The 19609-nt window shown below is 38.3% G+C and overlaps 1 protein-coding gene across 22 annotated transcripts in view; it reads right to left on the bottom strand.

Moving 5' to 3' along the window:
- SIPA1L1 (signal induced proliferation associated 1 like 1) overlaps window positions 1-19609 on the bottom strand; it is a 356060-nt gene that overhangs the window by 296558 nt on the left and 39893 nt on the right. For 17 of the 22 annotated variants that reach the window (XR_004968051.1, XR_004968054.1, XR_004968055.1 and 14 more), the window contains one exon: window positions 14789-14883. The gene's annotated coding sequence lies outside the window, so the exon portion shown is untranslated. Of the gene's footprint in view, window positions 1-4325; window positions 4427-10191; window positions 10294-14788; window positions 14884-19609 lie in introns of all 22 variants that reach the window. The other 5 variants (XM_036311670.1, XM_036311680.1, XM_036311686.1 and 2 more) reach the window with 3 other exon arrangements.

Raw genomic sequence — 19609 nt, 5'->3', positions numbered from 1 at the left:
AGTTCAAAGACAGTCTTCATCTATTATGCAGTATCAGAGACTTTCTAAGAAAGAGCCTTAAACAAATAAAATTAACAAAACAAGAGAAAATAAAACAGAATTCAAATGGGACTGCCCTATCCTTAAAATACATGTATGCTAACAAGCTCACAGATACAGAGAACAGACTGGTGCTTGCCAGAGGGAGGCCGAGAGACGAGTGAAGGAGTAAAAATATGTACATATGCAATTATTTTCCATAGTATCACACTGTATATCATGGATTCAAAAAGAAGGAATTGGATACAGAAGAAAGGTGAGGTTACCATCCCAGAAATACATTCACAGAGACGAGGGTCCCAAGAATGAGCCACCTGACTGGCACACACACAGTATATCAGAAATCTATGAAAATATCCCACTGTAGCCTGGCCGGTGTGCTCAGTGTCGATCTATGAACCAGGAAGGCACAGTTAATTCCTGGACAGGGCACATGCGCAGGTTGTGGGCTCAATCCCCAGTAGATGCTCTCTCATCATTGATGTTTTTATCTCTCTATCCCTCTCCCTTCTTCCCTGAAATCAATGAAAAATATATTAAAATATATATACATCCCACTGTTGTTGCCCATAACCAAAAAGATTATAAGCAAATGCAATGCACTCAAATGGCTTCTAAAACCAATACCCCTATGAATTTTCATGCACCAAGGCTATTTATACCTTGTATCAACAAATATAAAAGTTGTGACTAGATGAATCTATTTTCTATTTTTAAAAAATATATTTCTAATGTATTGATCACTATATCCCCAAATTGACAAAATCACTATAAACTTATCATTTCCTCTATATCCTAGCTGCTTCCAAAATAAATAAGAGCAGAAGAGGCAGGGAAAGGGAAGATTGTACACTCATTAAATACATGACATCAATTAATGCTTTATACTTTATCTAAATGCCAATTGTGCTATAACAGAAATAGCCAATTATTAATATTCTTTTATCCCCCCAGTTCTCCTAATTAAGAGTGGGAAAACTTCCATTTTTTCCTCGCATCTGAAACAAGCTTTAAGAGGCTTACAGGAAGAGCATATTACCAGTAAGTGTTGCTAAGCTGCTAGTACTTACTAGACCTTTGGAATTCAAGTGCAATGGATTTTATGCTTAAATATGACAACCACAGAAGTATGATGATGATTACGAGATGAGACAGGGCTGGATCTAAAAGTACTACAACATAGCCATATTATCCCTACTCCACTTGAGATCACTTCCTTGCTTCCCAAGGCTAATAGCTATGGCTCGTTATCAAGGCCTACCACCCTGACACTGCTCTAGATTTTAGATTTGTTCTACCCTCCTTCCCAAAAAACAGACCTTTATCCTATTCCTTAATATCCTGTTCCCCAGACAAACTAAATTGGCTGACATTCCACAGGCAGACAATATCTCAAGATATAAGTTCTCCAGGGATAAGACTGGCAACCTAACAGGAGTCTTTGGAAAGCATCCCAAAATTCTAGGTTGAACACAGAACAACTTAGAGGTCTATGAGTTCTTGAGCTCCTTTAAATAACAGCACTAGGACTGACCCTGGCCTTCACAAGTATCATGAAATGAACATCATTTTGCAAAGCACAGGACAAGTTCTACGCCATGAAGAATATTCAACTAAAAGTTATTTGCAAGAAGTATTCAATTACCAGAGAGCATATATACAAACTAGAGGCCCAGTGCACAAAAATTTGTGCACTCGGTGGGGGGGCGGGGGAGGGGGGGTCCCTCAGCCTGGCCTGTGCCCTCTTGTAGTCTGGGACCCCTCAGGGGATGACCACCTGCTGGCTTAGGCCCGCTCCCCGGGGGGATTGGGCCTAAGATGGCAATCAGACATCCCTCTGGCAGCCCAGCAGCCCTCGGGGGATGTCCACTTGCCAGCGGGGAGCAGGCCTAAACTGCAGTCAGACATCTTTAGCGCTGCTGAGGAGGCAAGAGAGGCTCCCACTACCACCACTGTACTGGCAGCCATCAGCCTGGCTTGTGGCTGAGCAGAGCTCCACCCATGTGAGAGCACCCTGACCACCAGAGGGCAGCTCCTGCATTGAGCGTCTGCCCCCTGGTGGTCAGTGTGTGTCATAGTGACCAGTCAGTCCCAGTCCTTCTGCTGTTAGAGTCAGTTTTCATATTACCCTTTTACTATATAGGATAGAGGCCTTGTGCACAGGTGGGGGCCTGCTGTTTTGCCCTGAAGGGTGTCCCAGATAAGGGTGGGGGTCCCGCTTGGGTGCCTGGCCAGCCTGGATGAGGGGATGATGGCTGTTTGCAGCTGGTCACACCCCCTTCAGGGTGGGGGTCCCCACTGGTGTGCCTGGCCAGTCTGGGTGAGAGGCTAAGGGCCGTTTTCAGCCTGGCGGGCAACTGAAGCTCCCAGCCTCTACTTTTTTTCTGGTTTTTTGTTGTTGTTGTTGTTGTTGTTGTTGTTTTGTGGGGGCTTTTTTCTGGGATTTATTTACCTTCTGTGGCTGTCACTGAGCTGAGAGCCAGCTCCAGCTCTGAGGCTGCGGCTGGCTGAAAGCAGGTATCTGGGTTTGTTTAGCTTCTATAATTGAAACATTGTTGCCATCACTGCCGCTCTAAGCTCTGAGGCCAAAGCTGGCTGAAAGCAGGTATCTGGAGCTTGTTTAGCTTCTATAATTGCAACATTGTTTCTTAGAGTGCAGCTCAGAGGCCGGCAGCAGCAGGCGGGGAACGTTGGCTTCCTCCATCACTGGAGCAAGCAAGCCTCCTGTTCGTTTCAGCTGCCTGGCTGCAGGCCGCCATCTTGGTTGGCAGTTAATTTGCATATCGCCCTGATTAGCCAATGGGAAGGGTAGTGAAGTTACAGTTAATTACATGTTTGTCTATTATTAGATAGGATACTTTAATTCCTGACTGCCCAAGGACACATTAATTACTCATCACACCACCTTACACAGATGTCCTCCTTTACAATTTTTAAAACATTCTCCTGTCTGTTATCTTACAAGTAAGATAGGCTTAACAATCCTATAAATTTTATATTTCCCATTTATAGGTCAAGAAGATGGCAGTGTATTTAACTGATTTACCCAGGTATCTCAGGGTCAAGGAAATCTCTATTTTATATAATAGCCCTAATGTGTTTATTTTCAAAAATAAGGCATTTGAAAGAATATAGCAACAATTAACACATTCTCAAAATACAAAGATAACTAATCATTTATAATATTTATGCAATTATTTGCCCCTTCCAACAAAAAAAATGACAGTACTATGAAAACTGTAAAATGGAAAATGTGTAAATTACTGAGTGCTCAATGTTTACCAAACCAAGCATAAAGAAAGTAAACATCAAAATACTTCCTAACATAAATGAAATCCATAGCAATAAGTATGTTAGTTTTCAAGTCATTAAAACACAGTGGGAACCCCCCCCCCCCCCCACACACACACACACACATTTCCTTTTCGCCATATATAGCAAAAGATAACACTGAATTCGTGTTTTACATCCTAAAGATCAGCTTAACAATAATGTATGTTAATTAAAAGGCATCATGTAAATAAACTAAAAAGTCCCTATAGAAGATGATTGAATATATGCTTACCTTCATTTCCTCCTAAAATGATAAATTGTTAAAAAACAGGAGAAGAAACAACAGCATATGAGAGATTTCTACAAATTTCTGAAAGATATAAAAACAATGTATAACTGGAAACTGATTTAGCAAACTGGAGGAAGCTGAAGCCTAACTGCTGGGGTTGAGGTGAGGAAGTCACTAGGAAGAAAATTCAGCTAAAAAAATGTCTACTCATGATGCAGAATCCAGAAAGGCTACAGAACTGAGGTCTGTGTATAGGGTGAGACTGAAAACAAAAGGAACTGGTTTTAGAGTCTGTGTAAAGGAGCAATTAATTCCCTAACCCAACAACTGAGCAACTTAGAAGTGTGAGACTGGGGGTTATCCTGTGGGGAACTAATGAGATTTAGCCTGACACAATAGAGAGTCTCTATCCTGAAAAACATGGGGCATCAGTTAACAGTAGGCATCCAGCCACCTTCAGATTTATAGACTGGAAAACTTTTTCTAGAGAAACTGACCAATCTGAGAGAAACGGTCAATAAAAATTGGCATCAGGAACTCCCAATGAAACGGCAGGGCCCAAGCTAATCACTCAGAGTAGACCACCACAAATGCCAACCCACCACGCATACAGAGCATCCAATCAACTTTTAAGACCAAGAGTATTACCAGAGAAAAAAGAACATTATAAGTATAAAAGGAACAATTTACCATGAAGGCATAACAATTATGAATGTATACACACCTCAAAATACATGAAGCAAAAATTAAGAAACTTCCGAAAAATCTATAGTGTTCAGCCGTGGGGCCTGTGTCAAGGAAATATTTCCAAACAATTTGATTTCTCTAAAAACAAGATTACAGACAAAATCAGTTTGAATAAAATACATGAGAAACATATGTTGACAGCTACCAAAAGAAAAATAGAACTCCTATTTGTAAATTAAAGAATAAATGGTTAACAAACTTTATTAAAAGTTAAGAGTATGAAAACACTGAGTTCAGTATCAAATATATCCAATTTTCTGAAAAATATTGCAAATGATAATTAAAGAAGTAAAAAATTTTTTGAAAAATATTCACAACAGACTCAAGAAATATATAATATGCCCAAAAGGCCTTTTTACCCACTGTAACAGGCATCTCATTTCATTTCTTGGGCTGCCCACAGTAAATGGAGTGTTGTCCAATACTACCTCACACCCACAGTAGAGTTGCTCTACACCAGTGATGGCAAACCTATGACACGCGTGTCAGAGGTGACACGCGTGTCAGAGGTGACACGCAAACTCATTTTTTGGTTAATTTTTCTTTGTTAAATGGCATTCAAATATATAAAATAAATATAAAAAATATAAATCTTTGTTTTACTATGGTTGCAAATATCAAAAAATTTCTATATGTGACACGGCACCAGAGTTAAGTTAGGGTTTTTCAAAATGCTGACACGCCGAGCTCAAAAGGTTTGCCATCACTGCTCAACATAGACACATTACTGCTCATTTCCAATACAGTGACTCCAAACCCACTCTATCTTGTCTCTAGAGCAGCGGTTCTCAACCTGTGGGTCGCGACCCCTTTGGCGGTCAAATGACCCTTTCACAGGGGTTGCCTAAGACCATCCTGCATATCAGATATTTACATTAAGATTCATAACAGTAGCAAAATTACAGTTATGAAGTAGCAACGAAAATAATTTTATAGTTGGGGGTCAGAACATGAGGAACTGTATTTAAAGGGCCAGAAAGTTGAGAACCACTGCCTAGAGTGAAATACTTCTGAGGGTATCCTTTGCAAAACAACTTTGAAATCACAAAAATATCAGGAAGGGAGAAATAAGAGAGAAAAAAATATGATAAAAAAATTTTATCTATATAATACATATTCAAAACACTGGTAACATTTTAACCTATTCCTTTACATGTTAGGTGGGAGACTTACTGGAAACCCTGACAAACTATTCATTGATCCACCCAATCAAAACATTCTTATTAAATGCATAATCTATAATAATAAAAGGGTAATATGCTACTTAGACCGGACAGCCAAACGACCTTCCGGATGTCATTCCAGTCATCCTTCCAGACGACCTTCCAGATAAAGCCGCAGCAGCGGGGTTTGAGACAGCTGCCATCGCAGGCAGGGGCCGAGGCAGAGGCGGTTAGGGGCAATCAGGCAGGCAAGAGAGCGGTTAGGGGCAATCAGGCAGGCAGGAGAGCGGTTAGGGGCAATCAGGCAGGCAGGTGAGTGGTTAAGGGCAATGAGGCAGGCAGGCAGAGTGGTTAGGAGCCAGCAGTCCCGGATTGCGAGAGGGTGCAGGCCAGGCTGAGGGATCCCCTGCCCCGTGCACAAATTTTGTGTACCAGGCCTCTAGTACTAATTATAATAGTTTTAAGGGAATTCTACAGATCATTTCTAAAGTAGACTTTATCCCATTGAGCCATTTCTCATTGAAGGTGTATTCGGCCCATGTACTCATTCTAGTGTTTGTAAAGTGTAACCTATGATTATGCAATTGAATATTACAGTCACCCCAGGCGATTCTGTGTTTAAAGAGAAGTGTTTATGGCCATATCCTGCCAAACAACCATAATACCACTTAACCTCAGTTCAACCACTGCTTGAATGAACTTGTTAGGATTACACTGAAATACAGATGCAAAACAAATACTAGGCCAAGGAATGTAATGTCCACATATTAAAAGAGGGGAGGATCCTTATATAATGCCACTAGGACAGAATGTACATGAATATTTAAATTCTGAAAGCTGGAAATTTAAGTCCAGAACATGGATAAAAATAACAAATACTACATTTTAGAAAAAGGAATGAATTCCTCTAAAGGGTGGGATGTGTCATCTCAGAAAGCAGCCCCAAGTAGGTAGCAATAAAATACAATGTTGTTTCTGGATCTTGCCAAACAAATTAGCAAATCTAGAAAAAGATAAATCTGAGACCATTTTTTAAATGTACTGTTTAGAGTAGACTGCTTTAGGTTATTGATTTGAGTATACTATATAACAATATTAACTAAAAGTCACTACCACCCAATTGCTTCCTGTGATGTAAACCCACTCTGTGGTGCCAGACTAATTCTTAGTGAGCAAGTCAACACAAGAAGGTGAGCCAACGCACCCATTCTCTTCTGTCAGTCAGTTATCAAATATGTACTAGCCAAAATATGTCTTTTAAAGAATACTCATAAATTAAAAACCGGAAATGAGGCAACATAATGTCTGAACTGTGGTTTATCAAACATTTTCTTACTTCTTAATAAAATACAGAGTTCATTCTGTAAGGCTGAGAGCCCACCCAATATGGTGTCTGCTTCAACCATTCAGACCCATATTTCAAGTTTAAAAAGGAGTTCTGTTTATTAAGGAGACTGAGTAAGGATTAAAAAGCTGAAACTCACCATCACATGGACTCCAGACCATGCCACTTAAACCTCTATTTTATTTTATCATTCATGTGAAATGTGACACAGGAGTACACAAAGAATATATGTGAAACCATATATTTGCTAAAATTCCATTTATAATAATCGTTATTGAGAAATAACCACCCATGGCTCCTTAAAACAATTATGCCTGTAATTTAAATTATGAGAACATATATTTCAGTGTGTTTTTGTTCATGGATTAAAAGAATTAACATTATTAAAATGTCTATACTATCCAAAGCAATCTACAGATTCAAAACAATTCCTATGAAATACCAACAGCATATTTCACAGATCAAAACAAATATTCCAAAAATTTATATGGAACCAAAAAAGACCCCTATACTATCCAAAGCAATCTACAGATTCAAAACAATTCCTATAAAATACCAACAGCATATTTCACAGATCAAAATAAATATTCCAAAAATTTATATGGAACCAAAAAAGACCCCTAATGCCCTCAGCCGTCCTGGGAAAGAAGAACAAAAGTTGGAGATCATAATACCTGATATCAAACTATACTACAAGGCCACTGTAATCAAAACAGCCTGGTAATGACACAAGAACAGGCATATAGATCAATGGAATAGAAGAGAGCCCAGAAATAAACCCACATCTTTATGGTCAATTAATATTTGACAAAGAAGGCCAAGAGCATACAATGGAGTAAAGACAGTCTCTTCAATAAATGTTGGGAAAATTGGACAGGCACAGGCAAAAAAATGAAATTAGACCACCTTCTTATTCCACACACAAGAATAAACTCAAAATGGGTTAAAGACTTACATGTAAGATTCCAAACCATAAAAATCCTAGAAGAAAAATTTCAGACATTTCTCATAGCAATATTTTTGCTGATATATTTCCATGGACAAGGGAAACAAAGGAGAAAAGCAAATGGAACTACATCAAACTAAAAAGCTTCTGCACAAACAAAGAAGCCATCAACAAAACAAAAAGGGAACCCCCTGATGGATGGAGATTACTATGCTAAGTGAGATAAGCCAGCCAGAGAAAGACAAATACCATATGATCTCACTTACATGTAGAATCTAATGAACAAAATAAACTGACAAACAAAATAAAACAGACTCACAGATAATAGAGAACAGACTAATAGCTATCACAGGGAGGGTGGTTGGAGGACTGGATGAAAGAAGGTGAAGGAATTAAACAAAAAATAGATATATAAGACACATACAACAGTGTGGTGACAGCCAGAGGGGAAGGGGGGTGGTATAGGTGGAGGTGGGCAAAGTGGGGGAAAATGAGGAGGAAAAGAGACTTTGCTTGGGACGGTGGGTACATGATGTAGGATGAAAGTTTTTTGTTGAGTTATACACTTGAAGTATGGTTTTGCTAGCCAATATCACCCCACTATATTCAAGTTAAAAAAAATAATTTTGTACCAAACGATATTAGTATATTGCTTTTATTATAAATACTTTCTATAAAATAGAGCTCCAAAGCACAAACTATTTCTGCATTTGTTAAATTATTACTGGTATTATAAGGTGAAATACAGAAATATAAGTAATTTAGAAAGTAACTGTGATGTCATAGATGCAAAGCACCATCTCAGATTCCGTGAAATCCTGACATCGTAGTTGGAAGCAGAAATCTTTGCATTCTAAATCTAACCTTCACATGTGACTTGACTTCTCCAAATCATTTCTAAATACTCAACCTGAAAAATACCACCAACTGCACTGTGTTGCTGAGAGAAAGAAATGAGACTGTGTATACAAGAAGTTCTCAACTCTGTGCTTAGCATAAGATAGTACTGGCCATTACTGCTGTTTGTTATTGAAGGGAAAAGCATGCAGCAACCACACCTAAAGGAATTAAACTTGAGCAACACACTCACAGGTCTTTAAAGGTCTACCCAAAGAGTGAAACGAGACTACCAAAAAAGGAAAATTTACAAAACCATATGAATAGGTTCTCCAAGGCCTAGTATACTTTACCACAATTAAAAAAAAAAATCTAAGTTTTGTTCTGACTTGAGCATACAATGTCTAAGATTTCATATGCAAGACATTTACTACTTCATCTCTCAATAATCTGAAGACAAAATAAATGTTTTAATAAGAATTAATTAATATTTTAATAAGAAAACTCTAATAATGTTCATTAACATTTTCTGCAAAAGTAAAAAATTGGAAACAGGCTAATGTCCATCAATATAAAAAATATATGAAAAAATTAAGCAGCTATGAAGAGAATAAGAGGAATTTATATATTCTAATATGGAATGATCTAAGACATGTTATCAAGTTAAAAAAATACATAAAACATGTAAAATATGACTATGTTTAGACAACCAAAAAATAACTTATGTTACATGCATACATATTTATGTACTTAAATTCATACACAAAGAATTGAAAGTATGCAAGCAATGGTGACCTCTTAGTTTTCCTCTGAATAATTCTGCTATTTGACTATTTCAGTGAGACTGTATTTATGTATTACTTGTGTAATTTATGACCCTCAAGGAAAGTTAGCCAATAAATACACTAGGCTAAAATAAAAATAAGTTTTAGAAAGCACTAGAGTTTACAAAAGGATTTTATATTTTAAATAAATCCTCTAACACATTACCTAATTTGATCCCCACAATAAGCTTATAGAATTTAAGGTAGTATCCTTATTTTAAAAGTGGGAACATTCAAGTATTTATTAATTAACAATTAATAAGTACAGCGCCCAAATGTAAACATGGTCTACTGACTCTAAATCCAGTGTTCTGGTCTTGAGGCTACAGTACCTCCATGCCCTGGAAACGCTAATATCTACACCAAGGCTCTCCGTCTCTGCAGCACTTCCATTCACACAAAAGTTCCACATGAAAGTTCACAGTACAGAGAAAAAAGGCACTAGAGGAGTCAAAGACCTGGGTTCTAGTCTTTTTTTTTTTTTTTTTCAAGCAGGAGAATATCAAGTTTTAATAAATACACATGGGGAATTCATAAAGCATGAAAACCCCATAAAAATTTCAAAGATGGTGAGGCAATATTTGGGTATATAACACATTTTTTAACAAAGGAGAAAGTGGGGAAGGGTTATTCAATTTCAGAAGTGAGACTGTACAACTTATAGGTAGTTCAGGAAGAGGCAAGGGACATGAGGGTACAGGCCCGTCTAAAGCCTCCTATTTACCAACCTTAATTCAAATTAGGCTAAGGTGGCATCCTAAGCTCTCCTTCCTGAAGCAAGTTTCTCTGGTTCTCTTGGTTCTTTCCAGGTCTTGTTTTTCAATAAACACCTTAAAAGTAACATCAGAATCTTAGTTGTAGGTCTTTGCTTTTCATCATTTTGAATATTTCTTGCCAATCTCTTCTGGTCTGCAAAGTTTCTGTTGAGATATCAGCTGACAGTCTTATCAGAGCTTCCTTGTAGATAACTGCTTTTCTTACTGCTTTTAAGGTTCTCTCTTTGTTTTGAACCTTTTACATTTTAATTATGATGTGTCTTGGTGTGGGCCTCTTTGGGTTAATCTGTGTTTCCTGAACTTGTATGTCTATTTCCTTCACCAAGTTAGGCAAGTTTTCTGTCATTATTTTTTCAAATAGGTTTACAATTTCTTGCTCTCGCTCTTCTCCTGGCACCGCCATGATGTGAATGTTGGTATGTTTGAAGTTGTCCCAGAGGCTCCTTATACTATCCTCATCTTTTCAGATTATTTTTGTTTTGTTTTGCTGTTCTGGTTGGGTATTTTTTGCTTCCTTGTATTACAAATCTCTGATTTGATACTAGCTTCATCTACTCCACTCTTGATTCCCTATAATGTATTCTTCATTTCAGTTCACGTATTTTTTATTTCTGACAGGTTCTTTTTTATGGTTTTTATCTCCATATTTATGTTTTCTATCTCTTTGTTGAAGTTCTCACTAAGTTCATCTACTCTTCCCCGAAGTTCCTTGACATCCTTATAACCAGTGTTCTGAACTCTGAATTTTGTTTAGTTCTTTTTCTGGAGTTTTGTTCTTTTCTTTAATTTGGAACATGTTTCTAGCCTTGATTAAATCACTACTAAGACTTCATGGCAAATCAAACTCTGTGCCCATGATTTTCCGTGGCTGCACATCAGATTCCACAGTAATATTTTTTTTTAATATTAATACCCAGGCCTGACCTCCAGAAATTAAGATGTAATTGGTGAGGTATTAGCACATTTATTAGAAGCTCCCCAGGTCTACTCAGGTGTAACTTGGTTAAGACCACAACTTTAAGACTTAATATACCTATCTGATCAAAATCCTATATAATAAAGAACTAATATGCTAATCAGACCGAACAGCAGAACGACTATCTGAGCTACTGTCCGGATGACCTTCCAGATGAGGCCGGGGGTGCAGGGCCGCGAGGGCCGAGGCAGCCGAGGCAGCCAGGGCTGCCAGGGCTGCGAGGGCCGAGCCCCTTGCACAAATTTCGTGGATCGGGCCTCTACTAAGACATAAAAATCCTTTGTGCTAGATACTTTGCAGATTTGAAAACATGTTATGGGAAAACATCTTATAAATAATACATGCTTTACAAATGTAAGGGAATTATTATTAATTCATTCAAACATGTACTATGTCTTCTTCTAAGTGCCAGGCATGTGCTTAGGATGGAGAGGAAAGGCATTGCCCTCAAGAAGCTGGGAAGCTATCACATCCTTAAACAACTACTGAACAGTGAAACCACAGCAGCAGCAACACAAAGATGGTGATGACCAGCCCAGCCCTGGTACAAAGGCACACAGGAGTTATGGTGAGAAGACGGCTTAGAGAGGCCTGCACAGAGGAGACCCTTGGGCTAGATCTTGGCATTTACATCACACCCAGGCAAGTATTGAGGAGAACCAAAGGTTCTCAGAGAGAAGTGTTGGGATCCTGGAGGTACCTGAGACCTTTTCAGGAGGTCTGTGAGGCTGAAACTATTTTAATAATAAAACTAAGACATATCCCAAATTAGAAATAACCCAAATTCCCTCCAACTCGTAAATAGACAAACTGCAGTATATTCTTACATTGGAGTAAGGCTCAGCAATAAAAAGGAACAAATTAGTGATACACACAACTGCATTGGATGAATCTCAAATGCATTATGTTAAAGGAAAGAAGCCAGACTCAAAAGGCTACAGATTGTATGATTCCATTTATGTGGCATTTGGGCAAAAGCAAACTAAAGGGCTAGGAAATAGGTCAGAGGGTATGAGGCTAAGGGTAGGAGAACATTTTGGGGAAATGGAAATGTGCTATAACTTCATTGTGGTTACACAACCATACGTGTTTGTCAAAACACAGAGAAGAACTGCACACTAAAAAGGGTAGGTTTCACTTTATATGTTATACCGCAATAAATCTTGACGTTTAAAAATAACACCGTGCTACCTGCCTGTTTCACTCTCATTTTCTCACAATTGTACCATGTTCTCCAGAAGCTGCATGACTGCGATTACGTCATCACTCTGCACTAAGGAAATGTATATTCCCTTGGGGTTTTTTTTATTTTAATTTATTTATTTTATTTTATTTTTTCATCACCATTTATCCCATTTATGCCCTCTTCCACCTCCACCCGCCTCCCTACCCCTGCAATCACCACACTGTTGTCCATGTCCATGAGTTCTCTCTTTTTTTTTCTTTTTTGCTCAATGCCTCCAACACCCCACCAATACCACCACCCCCTCCACCACCTCGAGCTGTCTGCCTGCTCTCTGAGTCTGTCTCTATTTTGCTTGGTAGTTCAGTTTGTTCATTAAATTCCACATATGAGTGAAATCATATGGTTCTTGTCTTTCTCTGGCTGGCTTATTTCATTTAGCATAATGTTCTCCAGGTCCATCATGCTGTCTCAAAGGGTAAAATTCTCTTCCTTTTTACAGCAGAGTAGTATTCCATTATGTAAATTTTTCTCGGTTTTAATTTCAATAGTGAAGGATATAATCAACCTTTCCTCTAATACAGCAGTTCTCAACCTGTGGGTCTCTTGGGGCTTCAACAATTTAACAATATAAAGGGATTCTGAAACCAAAAAGTTTGAGAATCACTGCCATAGATAACAGGGAGGCCCTGAAATGTTCTAAGCAGCTTTACAAAGAGTGATGCAGGGAAATTAGTTAAGAAGTTACTGCAAAGCTCTGACTAAGGCTGACCTCAGGGTGCACAGGAAAAAAATTATGTCCACACATCATCTGTGGTGTGTTACAAACCCCGAGCCAGTTCCTCCCCACTGTGCTGTCTTTGCTGGTGTGCTAATAATGCTTTCCAGACTAAATCCTGCTAACTGGCAATGTAGGTAGGAAACTAAATCTGCTATAAGAGGCATCCTACAATGCATTACTGATAAGTGATTTTTGGATTATTCGCTCAATTGCCAATCATTTAAAACTGAGTTTCACATATTTTAAAATTGGAAAGTCACCAGCCTAAAGAGGTATAGAAACTAATTTAGAAGTGACTCACTACCTCAAAGTAAATTAGGGAAATTAGGTAATTGCTTAAAAAGCCGATATATTACTTCTCTGAAATGTGCTTTCATTTGCATCCAGAAACACTATGACAATCCCAACTCAGCACAATTTTTTCTGTGCAATCAATGTGGGGTTTTGGGGGTGTTTTTCTGGAAGGAGAGAGAGGGAAAGTGTTTGGTTTTGGTCTGCACAGTTCCCTTTCCTCCTGGGAAAATTCATTTCTGAGTTCTAACCCTGTAAATTGTAAATTATCTCAGGTGCAGATCTTTTTCTCTAATCTTCTCATGCCCAGAATTATTATAAATACTTTGGGATGCCACAAAGGTAGAGAAATTAACCTTCAAACCATCCATGTCATTAAGTTCTTTATATATAGAAAATACATGAAAGGATAGATAGATAGATAGATAGATAGATAGATAGATACATAGATACATAGATAGATACAAAGAAAGAGAGAAAGAAAGAAAGAAAGAAAGAAAGAAAGAAAGAAAGAAAGAAAGAGAGAGAGAGAGAGAGAGAGAGAGAGAGAGAGAGAGAGAGGAAGGAAGGAAGGAAGGGAGGGAGGGAGGGAGGGAGGGAGGGAGGGAGGGAGGGAGGGAGGGAGGGAGGGAGGGAGGGAGGAAGGAAGGAAGGAAGGAAGGAAGAAAGAGAGAGAGACAATAGACCAATTAATCAATCTGGGAGGAAAATGGCAGGTATTAGAGCAGTGGTTCTGAACCTTCCTAATGCCTCGACCCTTTAATACAGTTCCTCATGTTGTGGTGACCCCAACCATAAAATTATTTTTGTTGCTACTTCATAACTGTAATTTTGCTACTGTTATGAATCGTAATATAAATATCTGATATGCAGGATGTATTTTCATTGTTACAATTTGAACATAATTAAAGCACAGTGATTAATCACAAAAACAATATGTAATTATATATGTGTTTTCCGATGGGCTTAGGCGACCCCTGTGAAAGGGTCGTTCGACCCCCAAAGGGGTCGCGACCCACAGGTGAGAAGCGCTGTATTAGAGGAAAGGATGATTTCCTTCCCCTAAAAGGAACAAAAACTTATAGTTTGCAAGCCACTTTAAATGGGCATGAATATGTTTTAACTGCCACCACATATAGCTTCTCTACATATTCCATGTAGCCAACCCCATTGACACCTCTTAGGGAACCCTGAACAGGTAAAAACCTGTCTGGAAAATTCAATGTGCCACCTATACATGTGAAAGGGGGCAAGGGTAACTCTAGACTTCTGCCAAAGTAGCTGTGCATTGTTAATATAAAGAAAATTAGATCCTTACCTGAAAGTATAGTCCTTTTGATCTACCTCTGACATAAAAATCTTGGAAATTAGGTTGCAGTCAGTACTACAGGAGATTCCAATTTGAAACTGAACCTGTGGATTGAAAAGAGGAAAATAATTAATTTGAAATACATGCCCAATGAAGATAAAAACATCAATCTGATCAAAGATGAAATTTCCTACACTTGTTGAAGCCAAATGGTTTCTACAGGAAACCTGTTTTCTGTGACTCAAATCCAAAAGGGAAAATGTGGGTGGCTCTTCCTGTCTTACCACCAAGAGTCAGCCAATTGGCTGGTGAAGTTTTCACACAACGGAAGCTCAAACTCTAGCCTTCCATCTGCTCCAATACCGTCATACCTTAGCGAAATGAAAGAGGAATAAAGGCTTTCTTCAGACCCACAGTAAGTCTTTAATGGAATACCTTGGCGTATTCTATCTGAGCAAAGTGCCAAGTTCTTCAAAACTTCAAATCCAGACGATGTGAAAAATAATGAGAGCAAAATCACAAAATAATTCAGGGACTTGAGAACTATCTCTGACTTTGGAGCTATGATTTATGAAAAATGACAAGTGAACCTCTCTTGGGTGCTAAGCGACAATAGCAGCGTAACTGTGGAGCAGGGGCTTCCAGCCCAGCCATCTTACCCAGACTGCACTTCTTCCCCACCAAAGTCACTCACTATTTGCCAAGACGTGCCTTCCAACACATACCATATATGAACTGCTAAACACAACTCTGCCAGGCTGGGGTAAGAATTCAATAATTCAATAGGGTATTTCTGCATCTCCACCTAGAGCTAGTAAACTGGCTGGTGTGATACAGACTTAACTGAAAACACACACAACAGTATGCACGCCTTCCAGGAGAAAAAGAGCATGGGTATGTGATACTAGCATGGGAAAACAATCGTGTATAGTAAGTCCTCAATTACCGTCGCCAATAGGTTCTACAGCTTTAAGTGAAATGACATATAATATGACCAATTTTGCCACAAATAAAATTTAAGTTTCTAGGCATCTCATCAACATTATAATGAGACATTATTAGAGGACCTGCTATACACACATCTGCCAAAGGCCTCCTATAATTTACACCTACAATCAAAAAAATAATCTGCAAGCACAAGGCAATAAAAACTCAGAAGGCTACTTCCAACAGTAATACTGGGACTCCAAGTGGCAAACCGCTCAGGGTTAGCAACTGTCCATTACCTAAACATTGCAGGCCCAATATGAAAATTCCTCATGTCTTGCACTGACCGGTTTGGCTCAGTGGATAGAGCGTCGGCCTGCGGACTGAAGGGTCCCAGGTTCGATTCCGGTCAAGGGCATGTACCTTGGCTGCGGGCACATCCCCAGTGGGGGGTGTGCAGGAGGCGGCTGATCAATGTTTCTCGCTCATCGATGTTTCTAACTCTCTATCGCTCTCCCTTCCTCTCTGTAAAAAATCAATGAAATATATTTTAAAAAAAAAAATTCCTCACGTCTTAGAGGTTGTCTCAAAATGCTAAGAGTCTCATATAAAAGGACCTTTTGTGAGCCACCAGGGACTGCTAGGCAAGTTCTTGCCTGGTTTCTCTGGCAGTCACGCAGGAAACTCACTGACCAGACGAAAGCAAGGGGTACTAGCTCCCAAAATCTTCACCGCCAGGGAACTATTTTGTGTGGAAACAATGAAACCTGAAATAACGCACAACTGTTTGTATGTTTAAATTTTAGAAAATATGTGGATGGAGGCACTAAGCAGATCATGAACAAATACAAATACAGATCATAAGCTTTTAGAGTTGGGAAAAACCTCAGTATCCCATTTACCACAGTAAAACCCTCATTTTACAAGCAATATTAAGTCAGGATCTCCTGACTGCCAGCTTAGTGTTCTTCCTACGATGCCCTGCTTTCTAATCAATTGTGGAAACAGTATTTTGGAGCATATAAAAATAAAGTCATAATTCAGTGGCATGATAAGTCACACTTAACCATGTATTACAAAAAAAAACTATTTACATAAAAGATTACAAAAAAATAAGAACCTTTAGAGCAAGCATGTCAAACTCACAGCCCACAGGCCACATATGGCCCACAATGAATATTTTGGTTGCCCAGCCAATATAACAGTATGTAAGGAAAGTTTTAATAAAAATTTCATAACTTAATTTTTACAATATCCTGTTATATATAATCCTATATAATAAAAGGCTAATATGCAAATTGGCCCAACAGCAGAATAACCAGTCACAATGACAATCACTGACCACCAGGGGCAGACGCTCAATACAGGGGGAGCGCCATTCAGCCAGAAGCTGAGCTCACGGATGGCTGCAGCAGCACTAAAGATGTCCAAAGATGTTCGAGTGCCACAGGCCTAAGCCAGCAGTCGGACATCCCCCAAGGGCTCCTGGACTGCGAGAGGTTGCAGGCTGGGCTGAGGGACCCCTCCAAGTCCACAAATTTCGTGCACTGAGCCTCTAGTTACTGATAACGAACTACGTTTGCTAAGGACTGATTACTATAATCATGTTGCATTCATTTCCCTTACACGCCTTTCACACAGGAACACCATCTCTCTCCACTAATAAAGGCAGCAAATACTTTAGCAGCCGACTGCCATGTCATTAGTCTTGTACTGATTTGTTTGGTGTGTGCAACAGAAAATATTTTGCTTTTCGAGAACAAGAAAAATAGGTTTATTTGTGTTATACTTATTAATTTGTACAGTTATTCAGTGTCTGATAAGTTAATGTTCAATAAAAATATTAATTTTTATTAAAATGTACTATTATTTTATGTTAACGATTACTCATTTACTTCAGCCCTTTGTATTCAGCATGTCTCTATCAAATAAACCTACGTTTCTATGAAAATTGAAGCTTTTGTTTTTTTGCAGCCCACATAAACTTAAACCTTGTTTATTTGGCCCATGTTCACCTTTGAGTTTGACATGCTTGCAGTATTCCCTGATGGGGAAGTGGTAGGGTGTAGACTGGCTGTCTTTCTCCACACAAGTATGGTCTAACTTCATGGTCAGGGAAAAGTATATACAAATTATCTACACAAATCATTATATCTCTCTCTGTCTCTGTCTCTTTCTCTCTCTTTTTAAATCAATCACTTCCAAACTACTGGAAGTGAAAAGATACAAAACAGGGTATCTTAGTTCACTTACACAGAATGTTGAAATGACAGAAAGAGTAATCTTTTCTTCTCAAATTGAAATTTAAAATATTTTCTACGTAAGGTATTTTCACTGTACTATCATTAATTCCCTCTAATATAATATTTAACATCAAAAGAGATCATGTAGAATTGTTTCCCTGCTGTAATTTCCTTTAAAACTCTGATTTTTTTTAACCGTTCTAAGACAGCCTATGGTGATCTTTCATTCTGTTCATGTCCTCAAGTTCCAAATGATAATTCCTCAATAAGCACATTTTTTGCAAAGAAACAAAACAAAAACAAAAAACAAACAAAAAATACCACATGCTAATACACTTAAAAAGTCCATAAATAATTTATATAGGATGAAATATCTGCATAAATTTTTAAAAAATTGTTAAGCTCTGGCTGGTTGGCTCAGTGGATAGAGCATTGGCCTGCAGATTGAAGGGTCCTGGATTCGATTCTGATTAAGGGCATATGTGCAGGTTGCGGGCTCAATCCCCAGTGGGGAGCATGCAAGAGGCAGCAGACCAATGATTCTCTCTCATCACTGATGTTTCTATCTCTCTCCCTCTCCCTTCCACTCTGAAATCAATAAAAATATATTTTAAAAAATTTTAAGCTAAAACATAAATCTCTACACAAATTCATAATTGTTCCCTGGATTATCTCCAAAGACAGTCTATACACACCTCTCCTAATAAGGATACTTCATTGAAAATTTGTGATAAAAATTAGTACCAACTCTGCCATGAATTAGTTGTGTGATATTAGACAAATCATTTAAGCTTTGGACTTAACATCTTCCTAAGACATTAAGTATCACCTTTATTTCCCTTGAATTCTAGAAGTCAAATATATCTTTAAATAATAACGTTAGTCTTTATGAACTACAGTATATCCTAGAACTTATTAGGAGACGACCACCAGCTTCGCTAAATGAACATTTTAAGACACTGTATACTCTAATTTAATGAACTGTGCCTCCTTGTCTCACGTCTCAGCTTTTCCAACAAAGGTTCAGAATGTACTTTCACATGTGGACGACTCTGCAGAAACCTTTTCCACTCCAGAGACCTCGCTTCCTCCCACTTCCCTCACCACTGCCTCAGTACCTCATACTCTTACATCTGTTTCGTTTTGCCACAATGTTGAAAATGAAAATAAGAAAGTAAATAAATGGAGAAAAATAAAATGAAAAGCTAAGTCATTTGTTTAAAACCAGCACTGTCCAAGTCTATATATGAAAAAGACTGTGTGTGTTTTTATCATTTTGTAATCTAGATTTTAATAGCTAAAGAATGTGTTCCACTGATAATATCTGAAAATCTTATGATTTTTTTCATCTGAATCCAAGTTCCTTGTTTATTGCCAAAAAAAGGCAAGGAGATTCCAGAACACTATTATTTTCTTTACATTCCAACTGATGATTCTGCCATCCCCAATGAGTTCATGAATAAAATAATAACTAGGGTTCAGAATCTGTCTTTTTACTAATAGGAATCCTAAAGAATACCTGCTTTTGCCAAGTTCATTCATTCAACATATATTTATTGAATATCTACTATAGGGCCGGTACTATTTATTCTTCATGCTAAGGATACACAAACTGAGAAAAATCTGCCTTTACAGAGCTAATAGCCTGGAAGAGACGCCA

The sequence above is a fragment of the Myotis myotis genome, unplaced genomic scaffold (genome assembly GCF_014108235.1).
Source record: "Myotis myotis isolate mMyoMyo1 unplaced genomic scaffold, mMyoMyo1.p scaffold_m19_p_1, whole genome shotgun sequence".
Taxonomy (NCBI): domain Eukaryota; kingdom Metazoa; phylum Chordata; class Mammalia; order Chiroptera; family Vespertilionidae; genus Myotis; species Myotis myotis.
The sequence above is the reverse complement of the archived record's forward strand: the minus strand, read 5'-3'. Positions and strand labels throughout refer to the sequence as shown.